The sequence below is a fragment of the Miscanthus floridulus genome, chromosome 12, assembly GCF_019320115.1.
Source record: "Miscanthus floridulus cultivar M001 chromosome 12, ASM1932011v1, whole genome shotgun sequence".
Taxonomy (NCBI): domain Eukaryota; kingdom Viridiplantae; phylum Streptophyta; class Magnoliopsida; order Poales; family Poaceae; genus Miscanthus; species Miscanthus floridulus.
Window position 1 is genome coordinate 79,545,229 of NC_089591.1, and position 21,172 is coordinate 79,566,400.

A 21,172-nucleotide genomic window follows, 5' to 3' on the forward strand; every position below is an offset into this window, starting at 1 on the left:
GAGAGCTCAAGTGATGATGCAAGTCTTGCTCTCATGGTAAGAAGAATCGCCAAGATGCTAAAGAATCTCAACAAAAGTGGCATCAAGTTCGATGGCAAGAAAAAGAAGTTCTTCACTAGCTCTAGAAGGAAGCCAATCTCAGAGATGGATTTCTACAATTGTGGAGAACTTAGTCATCTAGCACATCAATGCACAAAACCCAAGAAATACAAGTACAAGAATAAGAACAAGGACAAGAAAGATGACTCAAGTGATGAAGATGAAAAGAAGAAAAACAAGCCATACAAGAAGAAAGATGATAAGAAGGACTTCCATGAGAAGAAGAAAAATGAGAAGGACATATATCATCGGTGATTGGCTCACGGACATTGATTCATCTAGTTGCTCATCCGATGATGATAATAATAATGAGAAGGTGGCCACAATTATGATTGACTCTTCATCATCTTCACTGACACCACCGCCATCATCCTCTACACACCTATGCCTTATGGTCAAGGGTGAACGAAAGGTATCAAATGATGATGATAGTAGTGGTGATGATCATGCTAATGATGATGATAGTGATAGTGATAGTGATGATAATGAATATGAAACACCTTCATATGATGATCTTGTTAAATTGCTAAATCAATATACTAAGATCATTAGAAAGACTAGAGCTAAGAATGACAAGCTAGAAGCTAAGAACAATTCTCTTTTAGCTAAATGTGATATAGTGGAAAATGCTAGTGTTGAGCTTAGAGAAGCAAATGATGCTATGACATCTAAACTCAAGGAGCTCAAATCTTCTAAGAAAGAGCTTAAAGTAAAACATGATAAACTTGAGAGAATACATAATAAGCTCATCACTAGCCATAATATGCTAAAAGAAGAATATACAACTCTCAAGATAAATCATTATAATCTTGTTATTGCTCAAGAATTTTTATTCAATGAGCCATATAATGCTACTAATAATGTTGTTAAGATTGATATAGCTACATTATATGATGATTTAATTGTTGAGAGCATTGAGCAAGGATCTAGTAGCAAAGGACAAGCAAGTGGTTGAAACCGACAACTATGATAAGTATGTCAAGCTCAAGCATGATAATGAAAAGCTCAAGAAAGATTTTGAAGAGCTCAAAACCACCAACACTATAGTTCTAGAAACTCTTGATCATGATGGTGATTTGATTCTTGAGAATGAGAAGCTCAAAGAAGAGAACAAGAAACTCAAGGAAGAGAACAAGAAGCTCAAGTTGAAGAAAGAGCATCTCAAGATTAGATTGAGCAAGTTCACAAGAGGCAAGCATCTTCAAAGTGAGCTACTAATAAACACCGTCATGAAGATAGGATAGAAGTGGCATTGGGTATTTGGCAAACCAAGAGAAGAAGGCTCAAGCTGAACAACAACAACACTAGTCAAAGCCAAAGCCAAAGCCAAAGAGATGTTTTGAGTGTGGACAAGAAGGCCACTTTGCCCATAAGTGTCAAACTCCACCACCACAACCCTTGCCCAAACATGCTAGACCCTTTGCTTTCAATGCTCATTACATGTTTAGAAATGACTCTAGTGAAAAGATGAAAGTTATGTTCTTAGGACCTTCCAACAAGAATATGCCTAAGAAGATTTAGGTAGCAAAATCACTTGTTGAGAAAGTCAAGGGCCCTCAATAAGTTTAGGTTCCTAAAGCTTGATCTCTTGTGTATAGGTGAACTATAAGACCGGTGGAAAGTCATTGGGTAATTGATAGTGGTTGCACACAATATATGACCGGTGATCCTCATATGTTCACCTCACTAGATGAAGAAGTAGATGGATAAGAAAGAATCACATTTGAAGATAATTCAAAGGACAAAGTTAAAGGATTGGACAAAGTGGCTATATCAAATGATCATTCAATCTCAAATATGATATATGTTGCTTCATTGAGTTTCAACTTGTTATCCGTTAGTCAATTGTGTGATCTTGGCTTTCAATGCCTATTCACCGAGAAGGAAGTGGTTGTATCTAAGAAGGATGATGATAAAGTAATATTCAAGGGATTTAGATACAACAACCTATATCTAATGGACTTCACCTCCGAAGATATTAATTTGAAGACTTGCCTATTCACCCAAACAACCCTTGGGTGGCTATGGCATAGAAGACTTGCTTATGTTGAGATGAGCTCACTCAAGAAGCTAATGAAGAATGATTTGGTGAGAGGGTTGAAGGATGTGAAGTTTGAGAAGAACAAGCTTTGTAGTGCATGTTAAGCCGACAAACAAGTTACAAATACTCATCCTACAAAAGCTTTCATGTCAACCACAAGAGTGTTGGAACTCCTTCACATAGACTTATTTGGACCAACAATATATAAGAGTTTGGAAGAAAATCTTTATTGTCTTATGATTGTTGATGACTACTCAAGATACACATGGGTATTTTTTCTTCATGACAAATCTAAGTTACATCATACTTCAAGAAGTTTGCCAAGAGAGCACAAAATGAGTTTAAAGTGAAGCTCAAGAAGATTAGAAGCGACAATGAAAAGAATTTGACAACACAAACATTGAAGCCTATTGTGATGAAGTTGGAATCAAGCATGAAGTCTTCGCAACCTACACTCCTCAACAAAATGGTGTAGTTGAGAGAAAGAACCGGACACTTATCACTCTTGCAAGAACAATGCTAGATGAGTACAACATCCCCGAAGCTCTATGGGCGGAAGCTATCAACACCAGCATATTATGCATCCAACCGCCTATTCCTTCAAAAGTTTCTTAGAAAGACACCTTATGAGTTGCTTAATAGGAAGAAGCCGAACGTCTCCTTCTTTAGAGTGTTTGGTTGCAAATGCTACATCTACAAGAAGCGACAACACCTAGGGAAGTTTCAAAGACGTTGTGATATTGATTTTCTTGTTGGTTACTCATCAAAGTCCAAATCATATAGAGTATTTAATCATGCCACCGGCTTGGTTGAAGCAACATATGATGTGGAATTTAATGAATCTAACTGGCTCCCAAGGAGCACATGAGAATCTTGATGATTTATGTGATGAACTATTGAGGGAGGCCATGAAGAATATTCCGGTTGGAGACATCAAGCCACAAGACGATGGAAATGATGTATAAGTGATTAATCCACCTTCTTCATCAAATGTGTCACAAGATGGTGATAAAGATGGAAGAGTAAAAAAATGAAGATACTCATGTCTCTCATAAGCAAATGATGACACAAGCACAAGCTATTGATGCTCCACAACCTCTCTCTCAAGTGGTTGATAGAAGAAATTCACCCCTACTACAAGCTCATCCACAAGATCTCATTATAGAGAGTCCATCAAAGGGTGTAATGACTCGATCTCAAAAACTTGCTTAATTTATTGAACATTACTCTTTTGTCTCTTGCTTTGAGCATACTAAGATAGAAGAAGCTCTTCAAGATCCGGATTGGATAAATGCCATACATGAAGAGTTGAACAACTTCACCCGCAATAAAGTTTAGACTCTTAAAGAGCGACCACAAGGTGTAAGAGTCATTGGAACAAAGTGGGTGTTCCGCAATAAGCAAGATGATCAAGGCGTTATTGTGAGAAACAAGGCAAGACTAGTTGCAAAAGGGTTCTCTCAAGTTGAAGGTTTGGATTTTGGAGAGACCTTTGCACCGGTTACAAGACTAGAAGCCATTCGTATCCTCCTTGCATATGCATCACATCATGAAATGAAACTATATCAAATAGATGTGAAAAGTGCATTTTTAAATGGCTTTATAAATGAACTAGTCTATATTGATCAACCTTCCAGGTTTGAAGACCCTAGATATCCTAATCATGTTTATAGATTGACCAAGGCGCTATATGGGCTTAAGCAAGCCCTAAGAGCTTGGTATGAGTGTCTTCAGGATTTCCTCATTAAGAAGGGCTTCACTATTAGGAAGGATCGATACTACACTATTCACTAAGAAGCTTGATGGATATATCTTTATTTGTCAAGTATATATTGATGATATCATCTTTGGGTCATCAAATGAAGAGTTTGGTGAATTGATGTTGAAGGAATTCAAGATGTCAATGATTGGAGAGCCTATATTCTTTCTTGATTTTTAAGTCAAGTAAATGAGAGAATGGATTTTCATCTCTCAAGAGAAGTACACCAAGGATCTTCTCAAGAGGTTCAAAATGGATGAATGTAAGCCAATCAAGACATCAATGCCAACTAATGGACATCTCGACCTAGATGGGGGAGGTAACACGGTTGATCAAACTCTCTACCGCTCTATGATTGGTAGCTTGTTATATTTAACCGTATCTAGGCCCAACATCATGTTTAGTGTGTATATGTGTGCTAGATTTTAAGCTATTCCTAAGGAAACTTATTTGATTGCCGTTAAAAGAATCCTTAGGTATCTTAAACATACACCAAGCATTAGCCTTTGGTATCCTAAAGGAGCTATATTTGAATTAGTTAGCTATTTCAATTTGGATTATGTCGGTTGCAAAGTTGATAGAAAAAGCACATTCTGAGGGTGCCATTTGCTTGGTAGATCACTTGTGTCTTGGTCCTCCAAGAAACAAAATAATGTGGCCTTATCCACCGCTGAAGCGGAATACATTGCTGCGGGTGCTTGTTGTGCACAAATACTTTACATGAAGCAAACTTTGCTAGACTATAGTGTAGCTCTAGAAAAATTACCTCTTTTGTGTGATAATAAAAGTACAGTAAAACTTGCTAATAATCTAGTTCAACACTCTCGTACCAAGCACATAGATATCCTGCCATCACTTTCTTAGAGATCATGTTGCTAAGAATGATATATCATTAGAAGGTGTAAGGACCGAGGATCAATTAGGCAGATATCTTTACTAAACTGCTAGATGAGACAATATTTTATAGATTGAGGAATAAGCTCAATGTGCTTGATTTTAGCAACTTCACTAGAAAATGAGCTTGTGTTGTCCCTTGCATTGCATTATAATATACAACGTGTTTACTTTATGGTAATGCACTTAGGGCTTGTCTAACATGGTTAAGATAACCACCGAAAAGCGTGTGAAGAAGCTTAACCTTGGATCAAACTTGACAAGCAACTATATTTATTTTCAAGTATTGCATCGCATATGCATGAATGTTGTTTTGTCGTTTCTCTTCAATCACCCTTTTATTACCTATTTTCTTAAAAAGAATTATAGCCTAAGGCAAAATATTTTGAAAATTTGAGGGTTTCAGAGAGGTCACTCACATCAGTCATAATTGGTGTTTATTTGGATCTTATTGAAGTTGGGACTCGATTGGGAACAGACAGTTCGAAGGACTTTGAAGAATTGTTGAAAAGGAGTGACCAGACGCTGGACCGGACTCAGCTCCCCTATGTCTGGTCAGTTCACAAGAGGTGAACCATGCTGTGAAGGAGTGATCGGACGCTAGGAACAGTGTTCTCCCTGCGTTCGGTCAGAAGGTGATCCTGCGTCCGGTCAAGCGAAAAAGACGAAGTCAGGATCGAATGGACTCTGGCTACTGTCCGATCAGTTGTGATTGGACGCATCTGGTTATGACTCTAGGGGATTTGGATGTCTCTAGAGTCGACCGAACTCTGGGTAGGCAGCATCCGGTCGTTGCCACCGGAGCGTCCGATCAGTAGAAATCGTGCGGGATTCCAACTCTACTTCGTTTCCTTATCTATTCCATCGAGGGACCCCATATAACTGCCGTGCCACGTGTAGACCTAACCCACATCCATCATGCATCCTTCGATCTCAAGCCACCACTTCGCCGCTCCTGCCTGCGCCTCCACTGCTCAGCGCGCGCTACGCTCGTGTCCTAGCCACCTGCCGCACAGCCACGCTTCCTCACACCCTGCATGCCACCTGTGCTACACTGCTTCGCCCATGCTATTCACGCCTATATCGCAGCTCGCTCATGCCATGCTCCAATGCCACTGCCTGTGCCCATGCATTGCTCCTAGCGCCGCCGCCTGTGCCAGCAACCGCCACGCTAAGTGCCTCTACTCCACGTGCCCGAGCTACATTGCACTGCCCTGCATCTTCACTGCCACCGATCCACTATGCATTGCAAACCCTAGCCTCACATTACCGATCTAGTGGTTCCCTGATTCGTTCTTCTTCTCATCGATTCGTCGGTTCATCAGGTAGCAAGCCCTCGTTTCCAATTTCATATCTATTGCTTGCTTTCTTAGGGTTTTGCATCTCTAGATGTTTATTTAAAATTATTCATATATATCTGATCTATTCCATCGTGCAACGAGTCGGTGTTGTTGAGGTCTCATTGACAGTTGTTAGTCAACTCAGGGCCAAGCTCGTGAGTACGAATCGAGGCCAAGCCTCGAAAGTGATAGTTGGTTGTTGTTTCTTGTTAGTGGCAGTTGCTCTTTTTCAGATCCATCTATGGCTCGTGTTAAGAACGCCAGAGGTGGTCTAGGTGATGAGGATCCGAGGCCCCCGCCTCACTTGCCTATTGATGTGAAAGGCAAGGCGATAAAGAAGCTGGCGACAAAGAAGAGGAAGTATGCAGATGCTGACATAGAGAGAGCAGCAACAGTTGTAACCGCCGCAGATCGTGCAGAGAGAGGAGGTGCTAGGAGTGGAGTACAGATTGTAGATTAGCTTTCACCAGCACAGAGAGCAACTATTGAGCAGGTTGAGCATCGTCATGGTAGTCTAGCTAGGACTGTCATGCTTGAGGGATGCCGTGTTGCTTTGGAGGAGTCTCAAGGGGAGCCACAGTCAGCAGAGAAGACCCAAGAGGGAGAGCCGCCCGAGGAGACAGAGCTAGCACCACAGCTTCGCCGCTCTAGTCTTACCCGTACCCTAGGTGACACCGAGGCTAGAGACACAACGGAGGGGTTCTCGTCCGCCTCCTAGACCATAGGGTCCACCTCTAGTGACTCATCTAGATTTGAGGGCCGCCACGGCCAAACAGGTGCAGTAACTCATATTTGTGTAGTTTGAGGAGTGGTTCCCACCTAGGAGGGATGAGCGTGCATTAGAGGGCTTCTACACACCACTGTAGGAGGATTTTTATAATGCATATCTTAGCCGTGGGGCAGCATTTAGGTCTCAGAGGGTTTGCTGCATTGAGTCCATTGTAGCAGCAGCTGGAGAGCAGATTCGCCCTTATCTATCTTACTTACCAGGGCTGATAGACTTACTTAGACGGACATGCAGATATGTTCCCTCTTGGGTCTGAGAGTTCTATGCTACACTTTGGATTGACCCGTAGCACAGATTCATTCACTTTGCTTTTAGAGGCAGAGATTACATGCTGATGAGCTTTAGGTTTAGGGAGATTCTCAGGCTTTAGGAGCAACCCATCTGGCTACATGAGGTGTGCTATGGTCAGACAATGCCTCCCAGGCGTCCACATGGTGGTCTTGTGCCTCCTACTGATTTGGTCCACCATTGCTTCACAAAGCCATTCGGCGAGGGGTCAAGCAGCACATCCAGTGACCTCACTCCTATAGCTAGAGTGCTTGATGCTATCATGAGGAGGACCCTACTTCTGAGGATGGGATATTGTGAGGGCTTGACTCACATTCAGTTATGGCTCCTGAACTCTCTGATGCAGTATATTATATTTGATATTTAGGATCTCTTACTATCAGAGCTGGAGGATACTATTATAGAGGGGTTTAGAGGTCACTGATAGTTGCCCTATGCTCACTGGATTACATTCTTGATTCACAGAGCAGATATAGTGAGGCCACCTGAGATGCTAGCCGAGTATAGTGGTTCTACTATAGAGTTCCCTGCATATAACATGACTTAGATGCTCTGCCACAGTGTAGTGAGGACACCTAGCTAGCCACGCCGTCGTCTAGAGATGCCAGAGACTGTAGCCCAATAGGATGAGGCCATCAGGGGTATAGCAACTATAGAGGAGGAGGAGCTTGATGCTCAGTAGGAGGGGATGGTCGAGAGCGACCCTAGTGATAGTTTAGATGATGACTATCAGGATATCCCTCATATGCCTCCTTGACGTCATGACCATGAGGCTGGTAGCTCTAGTTTAGTTCCACCTACACCACAGATAGACCCTGCTCTCCTTGCTATACTTGAGTGGATAAGGCAGGATCAGGCTCGCCAGGCTCAAGAGACTACTGCTATATTTGCATAGTTTTAGACCAAGCAGGATGAGTTTCAACAACAGCAGCAGGTAATCCAGTAGCAGCAGCAGGCTATATAGCAGCAGGAGCAGGCCATGCATCAGTAGCAGCTCCTCATGTAGCAGCAACTCCTTGGATTTATGCAGCATGTTGTGACTGCTATTAGGGCTTCATCGCCACAGCCTTCACCCTAGATCGGCCAGCCTACCACCACTTCTATGACTCTAGCTTTACAGCTCAGTGGGCTTCAGAGTCAGGGACAGCCAGTGACACAATTTCCTTCACCTATAGAGCAGGTGTCCTAGTGGTTTGCCTCGCTAGTGCTAGCCCCGCAGTTCACACCTCTTCAGATGGGCTTCACATTGGCTTAGACTTCCTCGCTACTTATGCCAGATACCTTAGTTTCTAGGAGTCTTGGTGCTACCTTCAGTGAGTTGACAGGGCAGCCTACTCCGCTATATCTATATGTCCTAGTCCTTCCACAGTTGCACCTATTACTAGGACTATAGAGACGCTCCCTTCGTCAGTTGCATCATCAGAGCCGCCTGCTACAGTCATACCTACAGAGTCACAGGCCGCACTAGTCCTTGATCCGACCCAGACTATTTTAGCGTCGCTTCCAACTATAGAGGGTCAGACTGCTCAGAGCTCAAGATCAGATGATGATGGCATGCAGTTCCAGCTCGCTCCTCACACCTCAGCGCCTGACTCGTCCACTGTAGCCCCGTCAACTGACCCTTATGTTTTGGTGTTTGACGCCAAAGGGGGAGAAGGATCGAGTATGTTAGATTTTGGGGGAGTCTATCTACTATATTTGGTTTTTTATGTGTGATACATTATTATGCATTCATGTGTTTAATTTCATGTATTGAACTATATTTATGTGATAGTGATATCTATGTGATCATGATATTCATGTGATATATGACATGTGTGCTCTCTACTTTGAATTAATTATATGTCATATCACTTGTGTTATGTTCATTTGCTTTGCTTCCGCGTTTTACTCCGATGTAAATGGGCTTTATTACTTGTACTCATGCCTTTTTCATATCTATTGAGTACATCATGTTAGCTTGGGTCATATAAGCTTGCCTAACTCTTTTGTTCTTATTGTCAAAAGCTTATATGAACCAAGCAAATTGAAAACCTCATCTCTTTCACATACTCGAGGTTGTATTGTCATCAATCACCAAAAAGGGAGAGATTGAAAGTATCTAGGCCCCTAGTAGGGTTTTGGTGATTAATGACAATACGTGATTACTGTGACTAACGTGTGTTTTGCAGATGCAATTAAGTCAGGTCATGGTAATGGCAATTGATGGGGCAATCATGGTTGTCATGCCCCTACGATGGAAATTGTTTCGGTTTTCAAAGGATGGATGGCAAGGTTAAGGATGGACTAGTTCTAAGTGTCATTTGGTGTTGAAGAGGCACTTAGAGTAGTTTAGAACTTTATTTTTCCTTTGGCCGTACTATTAAGGGGGTATGGATGGGTAGCTTGACCTAGGTGAGTTTAGTGGGTTCAGTGTGGTGCACACTTGTCAAAACTAGCACTAGGTAGCTTCTAAATAGCCCTTATATCAATTGGAGCAAATTTTATTCACATATGATTACGAGTTAGAAGTGAATGGAGGGTCAATTGTTGATCGGACGCTGATTTCGGTGTGATCGGACGCTGGCGTAGAGTCTGGTCAGTTCATTTGATCAAGGTGAAGTCGTCTAGATGTGACCGGATGCTGAGAGATGAGTGACCGGACGCTGGGTGCCAGCGTCCAATCAACTTTAGTAAGGTTCTAGAGAGGGAAAATCCTGATCGGATATGTCCGGTCAGTGATGACCGGACACTAGTCAGGTTCCGGCTACTGACCAGATGCTGAGCAACAAAGTGACTAGACGCTGGGTTCCAGCATCCGGTCAACATCAGTAAGGTTCCAAAAGGTAGTTTTTGTGACCAGACGTGTTCGATCAGTGCTGACCAGACGCTGGTCAGCGTTCGATCACCACTTAACTACTCAGTGGCAGGGAGAACTGACCGGAGCATTCGGTGAACTTGACCGGAGCATCCGATCACCCCACAGAAGCACATAATAGTTCATTTTGAATGAGGGGTTATAAATACTTTCTCTATTCACTCAAGGGATTACTTTTTCTCATTCCAACCACTGTGAAACACCTTTGAGAGTGCCAAGAAGAGCAAGGTCCTAGTGAGGTGATTGAGATTTAAGAATCCAAAAGAGAGGACTCATTAGTGAAATCAAGAGTAACAAAGTGTGCATCCACCCTTCTCATTAGACTTGTCATGGTCAAGTGAGAGTTTGTGCTTGTTACTCTTGGTGATCGCCATCACCTAGATGGCTTGGTGGTGATTGGGAGCTTAGTGATTATCCGACAGAGTTTGTGGATGACCCAACTCAAGTTGTGAGCGGTTGTGGGTGATTCACCACGATGGAGTATCAAAGAATCAACTCGTAGAGAGCACTTGATCCTTGCACGGATCAAGTGGGAGCTACACCCTTATGCGGGTGCTCCAACGAGGACTAGTGGGGAGTGGCGACTCTCCGATACCTCGGCAAAATATCGCCGCGTTCCTCCTTCTCTCTTTACTTAAAGCATTTACTTTGAGCAATTCAATTCTTGTCTTTACATTCATAGAATTGCCATTCTAGAGTAGGATTGAAACATAGGTTGCTAAACTTTTATGCGGTAGAACAATAGAAATACTTTCTAGGCACAAGGGGTGAAGTGAGCTAACCGTAGGGTTTAATTATTGTAAAGAATTTTAGAATTAGCCCAATTCACCCCCTCTCTTGGGCATCTTGATCCTTTCAGTATATATTTGATTTGAAGCTCAGGTGAGTGCCCCATACTCCCATCAAATCAAAATCTTAATACTAAGTACTTATGCAAATTCTTTTCATGGCTAATGTGGTATGGTTGTCAAGGTCTTGTTTGGTAGAGCTATGAACATCTTTGCTGACTCTGACTTCTTTGTGCATTGTAGCAAGGAGCTATAACCACTTAGAGCAATGCTAAACAAAGTCTAAGTACGTGTCTCAATTTACAAATAGAACAACACTAATGTGACCCATTAGGTTCAATCCATAACCTTTTCACTATGGCAGTACCATGTGGGCCCATGTCATTATAGTCACTATAGTTCCCTAATATTTCGGACAAAATTACTCTATAGTCACTAACACGTGGCACTTAAATTTTAGCTTTATCTTTTCTAAATTTGTATAAAACTAGGTATCCATACTGTAGCAGAACCGATCAATTTATAAGATCACAAGTACAATGGCAGCCCATAAGCGGTCGCACTGTCATACTTGAGCCCATATAAACCCAGTAGTCCATCGAGTACCGCGAAGGGTCTCGATTCAACCAATATACAACCAAGATCGTACATGATTCAACATATATGTCACATGTTACATAAAGTTTACAAATACAGTTCATCCATTAGAGTACGAATTAAAGTTATTACAAACCACGTTCATGTAGGATAGTAGCGGAAGCAAATTAAAAGTTTGAAACCAACATCTACAGCATTGTTTAAATATAGTGCTAGCTCACGATCGCACTTCCACAAAAGCATAAGAGATGGATTAATAAGAGATGCTTGCCCAAGGCTTACTTCTCATCCACGGTGGGATAGAAGCAGTTCTTGCAATAGGCATGATAAATTGTACCATCTGCAACAATGGGAATAAAACTCTAAGTACGAGAAGGTACTCAGCTAGACTTACCCGTCATAAACCAAAAATAAAGTGACTCCAAGGATTATGCAAGGCTTTATAAGTGGAGCTAGCTTAACAACATTTTGCATAAAAAGTCACTAATTCAGCTATACATTTTATAATTCGGTCATCAAATTAATTATAGCTATTCATCTCTAGATTAACAACTAATTTGTAACAAACGTGTGGTATATCAATTAGTAGCATAACAATAGTAACCATAGCCGGTATAATAATTCCATGTTCATCGTAACCATCATTCCATAATACAATTACTACGATGTTGGTACTAACCAAGTTTCTCACTGTTCGGGAGAGACGACGATTCGAATCGATTTCAACCAGCTGAGAATTTATTTCTAACACAAACCCAGGCAGACCAAATCAACGATCACCTTAGGTCACCTTTGGTACAACTCAGGTCCACATTTTGTAGGTTCGATCAGCGCCGCACAATCAGGGATGACCAGCTACCAGGACGTTCAGACTTGGCCTACCCTTGGGCTCATGTCTGGCTCCCCACACATCCTTACTACCATCTAGAGTGCACACTCTTATAGAACAGGGTCTGACCTAAGTTGAGCTACTCAGCTTCGTGGTCAGAATGAGTTATCCGACCAGCTAAGTGAGAGGCATGTGTTCAATTTTGTTAGAAGCACCCAACAACGGTACGACCCTTAATCAGCACAGATGGATTCACATGAGTCAATCTACATGTAGACTTCACCCGTCCTCCATTTACATTACCCCATGGTTCTTTTTCATGATAGCAAATATAGCCAACCGTGCTTTGGTATCTACCTATATCTCACAGGTGACAGGAAATCACCCGAATTCTACCGGTCTAAGCATGGCTAAGCATGTATTCGATCCTAGACCTACATATGGTTAAAGGTGTATATATCTGGACGTGATATTTCTATGCATCAAGTGGTTTCAATTCAACTCTTGTCACCTAATGCATCAAACACAAAAGGACTCAAGTAAAGTTTTGTAAAACATAGGAGACTTAGAATGTTCCGGGGCTTGCCTTTGAGAAAAGAGGTTGGCCTATGATCCAGGCACTCAGGGAGGTCCTCAAGAGTTTGCTCCTCTCCTTCTAGAGCTACGTCCTAAGGTGCTTCTTGTTGTTCCTCTGGCTCTTCTTCGAACTCCAACAAAGTTATCCCTTCGAACGATCCTATATGCATCAGCATGAAATAAGATATCATGGATACATATATAATGACATGTATGATATGATATGGTGTGATGAAATGCATCCTCATAAGTGTTCTCAACATCATTGCATTAAGGTGATAACAAGACAAAAAAAATTACTGAGTAGGTGCATATCTCTTCTCTAGTAATTAAACAAATTCTCACCTAAGCAATTTTCTGGACTACAAGACAGCAGCCACTTGTTTTGATCATAACTAGAGTTATACACATCTAAATAATATGATTGTGGACTTTCTAGAAATCTTATGAAATCATATACAACTTTATTTTAATCATCTTAATGTGATTCAGCAGTTATCTAGGTCAAACAATTTAATCTTTCAGATCTGTCTAGAGAGCAAGTATTTCTGACAGCAGACTTCTAACAGCTATAATTCTCAAACCATAAGGCCTATGACTATGAAAATTTAACACAATGTAGATAAGTAAGTTATATACAACTTGATTATTAACCATCTTTAAAGAAAAGCTCATTATCATCATGAAACCATCACCACAACAGAAACTATACATGCAGCCATCTAGTTGAATTATAAGGCAATAATTAACTAGTTGCATACAACCAATTACTTCTAAGCCTAACTAATAACATAAATAGATCATATGCATCACAAGCACCACAGAAAACCTCATGGTTATGCCTAACTAATTTATTTATATTCATTTATCAATTTCCTTATATAATAAGGTGATTTAAAGGATAAATATTTTTAGTGCTTAGTAAATTTTGAGAAAATTACAGTAGCCTGCAAATGACCCTAATAGTCTACTGTACAAATTTCATGCCATTTGAATAAGTATAGCCACCTCTACAAAATTAACAAGTTATATATGCTTATTTTAGCAAAAATAGTTTAGCATAGTGAAAAGTGTCGAACGATGACGTGAGCATCTATGACCTAAGGCCATGACGGAACCAAGGAGAAAGAGGTAGGAGGAGCAGTGGATAAGGCTAGCCATGGTGAGCTCGGAGCTCGGTGGTGCTCCGTGACCATGGCGGCGACGACGACGTGAAATGTTGCATTACCTGGGCTTGAACGGTGGCAATGGCGGCTCGAGGAGGTAGAGCGGCTGACAGCGAAGCTATGCACGTGATGGATTGGATGGAGATGCGACGGTGGTGGCGTGCGAGCTTGGCGGAGGTCGGCGGCAATGGCACGGCGCACTGCGCCTTCGCTCGGGCGCATCACTGCCGTTTTGCTGCCCGCGTCAGCCTAACACGCGGGCTCGACGCTGGCGGACGGCCTCCACGTGGCAGCCGCGGCCCAACACCGGTTGGCCACGACGCGCGCAACGCCAATTCAGTCCGTATAATAGAGCTACTTTGAGCTCCTAAATCTCCTAATCCGTGGCGATTTAACAAAAACTTTGTCAATAGAAATTGTAGAGCAATATGAGTACTACAACTTTGCTTTAATGATCATGGTTTAATTCGAACTGGTTTTCAAACTACAAAGCTCTAAAGTGAGGTACTTTGAAACTAAAATCAGCATTCTACACTTAGAAAAAATTTTCCAAAACAACATTTTGTTGCTACTTTAGAGCTGTTTTTTACCATGTTAGGCACTGATTTAGCTCATGACCCTTAAATAAAATGTGTTACCCATGACAAGAACTATAACTTTTATTTAGGTCACATAGCCATGCAAATACTCTAAGCTAATGTTCAACTTTGGTCAAACTAGCATCATGAAAATGACATTTCAATGTACACCAACACTTGAAGCAAAATTGGTCCATGTCATGAATACAAAAGTTGTTCCATTTACCATTCTAGATGTGTCAAAGGTATATTGGTGCCCTTACAACCATTTCATAAATTGGTCATACATGATTGCAAGCATAAGCATATATATAAAATCAACATTTCATGTGATAAGGTATAAGAATGAGATGAAATTTCATATGCTCATATTCATGAATGCTTGGATGATGCTTGTGCTCATAAAATGTAGGTGCCAAATGCAAAGCATAACACTAGAGTGTTACACATACGACAAACCATCAGGAGGTTCGGGGAGAGATGATGCTATCTTCTAAATTATACTTTAACTATTGATTATATGTGTGCCTCGATTGTCAAATAGAACAACACCAATATGACCTATTTGGTTCGATCCACAACCTTTTCAACCATGACACTAACACATGGGCCCATATCATTACTGGCTTATGAGCCATGATACAGTGTTTTTCTCTCACAACAAATGAGCTTCAGTCGGCTTATCAGCCACAGAAACCATCGGCCGAAAAGGTAGCTTCCAAGTATTTTGACAAAATTACTCTATAGTCACTAACATGTGTCACTCAGATTTTAGCTTTACATCTCCTATAAATTAATATAAATCTAGGTATCCATGCAACAAACCTTCTGGAGGTCCAGGGAGACATGACACTATCTTCTAAATTACTCCCTCCGTCTCATAAAAAGAGTCGCTATGGAACTCGTGCTGGTCAAACTTTTTTAAGTTTGACTAGATTTGTAGAAAATATTAGCAACATGTGTATATCCAAATAAGTTTATTATGAAAATATATTCAAAGATCTATTCGATGATACTAATTATGTACCATAAACATTAATACTTTTGTATATATATTTGGTCAAAATTAAAGATAGTTGATTTCTTGGGAAACAAGAATGACTCTTTTTATAGGACGGAGACTATTGATTTATTTTATATTATATTACTTATAATTATAAACTTATTATCATTATACAATATATTTTATTGCAAATCTAATAGGATTAAGTCCACTTTTGGCCCTCAACTATCATGTTGGTCTAATTTGGACCCCTAACTATAAAATCATCTGGTACAGGCACTGGAACTTTCAAAACCGTTCAGTTTTAGCACCTTGGCACGATTGAGGTGGTTTGCGCTGACATGTGCCTAGTTTTGATCCACCACGCTGGCATTAACCGCCACGTAGGATGGCCACACGGGTCAAAATAGGAGCCGACCCGCTTAGCTCTCTCTTTCCCTCTCAGTTCCTCTCTCCCGAACCCTAGACGCCACTGCCGCCTCCATCGCTGCCAACAGCGCCTCCTCCACCGCAAGCGTCGTGACCACATCCTCTCCTCTAGTGCCTCCATGTTCATAGTTGCCCCTCGCCTAGGAGTCCTCCACCGCCTCCATTGTGTGCAAAAATGGCGACCTCAAGCAGATCCAGCTAAAGTTTGGGGACCCAAGAATCGTGATGGCATCGCCATGGCGATTCCCATGGCGATTCGTCCTCACCCATCTCCTATCATGAAGGACCACTGGAGTATACCCTAGTAGTGCTATGAAAATGCGGTGCAAAAGCTGCTAGGTTCATATCATGGAGTGATTTGAATCCAGAATTATGGTATCTAAAGTGTGCATGGGCTTGTGTAAGTTGTTCTCTTCGTGATTCATAGTCTGTAGATGCATCAGTGATTGAGTGTGTCTTAGATTTACTGGTTATTGGTTTGTTTCATAGGATGGTGGTTGTGACTTTTATAGATAGGTGGATTCGCCAAACAGTAGCTTCATGAAGCAACTTTTGCTTGATTTGCGAGATTCAGTGAAGTACTAGAAGCGTGCAACTAGAGTAGCTAAACATAGTGTGGAAGATGCAAGACTAGAGAATCAAAGGTTGTAGCTTCAACTAGAAGGTCCTGTAAAGCACAATGAAGACAGTGTGGCCATGTTTGTTGGAGCCAGGAGAGATGTGGCCATTGTGCAAGCTGAATTGCAACTGGTAGCTCAATCTCGAGTTGAGTTAGAGGTGAGGCTAGAGAGGTTGGAGAAGGAGAGGAAGTACTTGTTTGGTGCTCTATTTGTGTGTGTAGGATTAGTGGCTACTTGCTGGAGGCCTTGGATCATGTAACTGAATGTGTGTACCAGTAGGACTATGATGTAACTGAATTGTGGTGTTAGCCTTGATGTATAATATGTAGATATAGTTCATATTAGTAGGACTGTGATGTTTAGTGTATCAGTAATGTAGGAGCATAATGCTCAGGACCATGTTTCAGTGAAATGCTCAGGACCATTGTAGAACATAACTTACATGTGTCTTGATATAGTGTTTAGCTCAGATGCAGCAAAGCAAACTGAATGAGCTGCACACATCACATCCATCACAACAGTTGGTGATACACAGAACATCAAGTTCATTACAATAGTTCAGGTTGCACACACACAGACTCATGAAATTTGACACATACATGAAGTTCCAGATAGCATAGATAACACATAGACACAGATATGGGCTCAAGGATTTGGGCCTGTTAGCAGTAAGGTAGAAAGAGTGGCTACCTTGTGATCAACTGCACTTGGTCTTCCTTTGGATAAATCTGCTTGGGTGGTCCTACAGCTAACACAACAACCTTGGAGGTAGATGCACCTAAAACTTGGAGGCTTGCTTTACAGTGCTTTCCAGACATCCCTAGTATAGTGGCCTCTAGGGTGACCTTAGCCTGAGCCCCTTCCTTCAGTGTTGTCTTCACTCTTGCTAATGACTTCATAGCTTTTTGCCCATCCCGCAAGACAAAGGAAGTACATAACTAAGACAAAGAAAGTATATTACTATTAATGACCACATGGAATAAGCAGTTAAACTTACATTGCAGTCAACAGATAACTGAGAACAATGTCTTTTGCTACTAGCAGTAGTAGATGAAGGGCATGACTTCCTTTTTGAAGTTGTTCCTCTACCAGACTGTGAAGCACCAACACTTCCTCTAGCAGACTGTGATGCACCACCACTATCCCTAGCAGACTGAGAAGCACCACCACTTTCTTTAGCAGACTGTGAAGCACTAGCACTTGCATTACCAGAACATGTCCTCCTGCTACAAGTTGTCCTATTGTGTCCAATCCCTTTACATACTCTGCACCTTATAATTGTTGCTTTCTTGGATAGCTTACCCTAAGGTGGCTTCTTCTTCTCCCCATCTTACCTTTTCCTCTCCTTCTTTGGTCTTCTAGGCATCCTTACATACCTGGGGGCAATGGCTTTTCTCTGTTTGATATTGGCCGGAAGGCCTTGCCTTCCACTGGTTGCAGGAAGTGTGCATATGTCTTGTACTCCTCAATGGAATAACACTTGGCTATGAATTCTTCTAAAGGCCTGGATGCATAGTAGATGTAGGAAATAGCATGAGGGCAGGGCAAACCTGACAACTGCCATAACCTACAGGAGCAAGTTCTCTCATCCAAATTTACAGTGAATCTATGATCCCAGTAGGTTACTTCATAGCAATTGTTGCCATTGCTAATAGCATGGCAGAACCCACTAGCTATGATATATGTCATCAGCTTCTTGTAGGTGTTTGTATAGATGAGATTTGTCCACCTTTTTGCCTTGTTCATGTTCTCATGGATTCTTACCATAACTTAGCGCCTTATACCTTCAAGCATACTTATGATTGGAAGTAACCTTGCTTTTAGAATCCAGTGGTTGAAGCACTCACACATGTTATTGTCCATAGAATCACAGAATGACCCAATTTTGAACCATGCTCTACTCCAATGCTCAGGATTAGTTCTCAAAATAGCATCAGCCCCATGTGGTGTCTCTTCCCTTAGCTTGTTCATGTTGTAGTGGAATAGATTCATTGATGAAGACTTTGCACATCTCCAAAAAATCTTATGATACTTCTTGTTAGTGAACTTCTTCCTCCAGTTAGCATAGATATGCCTAGCACACATCCTATTCTCCATCTTAGGTGCCCACTTGTTTACAGCATTGATGAGCCTCTTCTGTTGATCAGAAATGAATACCCAACTATCACCATCACCAAATTGCAAGTCAGTGCTCAGCAAAGATAAGAAAAAGTCCCATGACTCCTTGGTCTCCCTCTCTACACCTGCCCAAGCCATTGGGTACATTTGATTGTTGGCATCTCTACCTAGTGCACAAAGCAGTTCTCCATTGGTTAATCCCTTAAAAAACAATCATCTAGTCCAATAACCTTCCTGCAACCAGCAAGGAACCCCTTCTTGCATGCATCAAAGCAGACATAAAACCTCATGAACATAGGTTCAAGTTCTTTAGTGTCAAGCTTCACTACTACTGTACTCCCAGGATTACTTCTCAGTAGTTCAAGCTGGTAGTCAAACACCAGAGCATACTCCCCCTTTGTTGCATCATACATCCTTTGCATCACAATTGATTTGGCTCTCTTAATCTTTGAAATACTGACATCTATAAACATTTCCTCCTGAATTATTTCTCTCATACTCTCAACTGACCACTGTGGGTTAGCCAATATAAACTTCTCATATTTATCTACTATTCTCCTTGATGTCACTAAAGAGTTGTCTCTCCTTGGTGGGCATGTGTGCACATCTTTACATGTGGCTATATGCCAACTACTTCCCCTTGATGTCTTTGACAGATGCAAAACCCAAGGGCACTTTGGCCATGAACAAACTGCTCTACACTTTGTGCTCTTATTCTTCACAAACTTAATCACCTTCCTTTCTGCTAGCCTATATTTGATGACAGCCTCCTTGAATGTTGACTTATCACTGAAAGCCATCCCAACAGTGAATACTGGCACTGGAGCATTGGCATCAAACTTAGGGAATTTCTTTTCCTTCCTAACCAACTCTCCATCAGATGTTTAATCATATGAATCATCCTCTTTATCAGTATCCATAGCATGGGAATCACAACCATCCTCTTTATTAGCACATTCCACATTGACTTCATGCCTTTCCTCATCAACCACCAACATGCCTCCAACTTTCAATTTCTTCTTTAACTCCTTTAGCTCAGCTCTAATCTGGATTGCCTCCTCATCCTCTCCACTACTCTCATCATCATCAGGCAAGTACTCCTTGTCACTGGGATCATCTATATCTGAACTATGTTCCTTATGTATAGGAGCCTCTTCATGAATAGACACTTCTTCTTGCATAACCAACTTATGTACAGGAGAATCTTTCTCTCTAACCCAATGCAAATACTTAGTAGCACTTATTAAGTTCTTCTTCACTTATTCTGGTGATGACATGTTCATTATAGCCAAATCCTCAACCACCACATTGGCTTCATGAGTTGTTTCCATCCCAGTGCTTTCATTGTCTGCTCTTTCACTCTTTATTTTAGCATCTTCCTTGCTGTCACTACACTGGTCCTCCCCATCCTCTTCCTCCTCAATCTCCATTCATCAGCTTTCACTTCAATAAGCTCAACAAATACATCTGCAACCCCTCCATCAGTAGCACATTCAGACATGTCCAAACAAGCCTTATCATCTACCAAAACTCTGAGCCCATTCAGTAAATCCTTGCCAGGGAACAACAATGGAGAAGAACAAGATCTAAAGCATTGTAGTGGTCTTTAAGATGTCCAATTACTTCAGGCAAAGAAATTTTGTCAAGCTCGATGAATGACATCTCATTTCCACCTAGATAATGAAGCTTCTTCCCATCATTGAAAAATTCGCCACTAAAGTGAAATCGAACACCAAGAAATTCCAAAGGGTCCATTCCTACAACAGATAGTAGAGTCTTAGGACTACGGATCCTAGGTAACTAACCTAAGAGTACTTCCATCCCTACATGCAGAAATGCAGACAGATTCAACCGTACCTGAGCGTGTTCGTCCTCTACGTTTCAATCCTCCAAGTCCATACGACTGCGAAGGCGGCGGCGGAGGACTCCCAGGCGTAGGAGAGACTGTGGATGCGGAGGCACCGGAGGAGAGGATGCGGTAGCGACTACGACGATGGAGGCGGCGACGGCGAGGGTTCGAAGGAGAGGAACTGAGAGGGAGAGAGAGCTGAGCGGGCCGGCTCTTGTTTTGACCCGCGCAGCCGTCCTACGAGGCGGTCAATGCTAGCGTGGCGGATCAAAACCGGGCACACGCCAGCGCAAACCTAATCGCGTCGAGGTGCTAAAACTGAACAGTTTTGAAAGTTTCAGTGCCTGAACCAGACGATTTTATTGTTGGGGGTCAAAATTAGACCAACATGATAGTTAAGGAGCCAAAAGTGAACTTAATCCAATCTAATATTATCGAGTTTGTATTATAATAGTTACAAATTGTTAGCTAAATTATATTTGTTAAAAGATTATAAAATTTAACTCTCGATCTATAAGAAATGCCTTATTATAAACTAGAGTACCTTACACGCA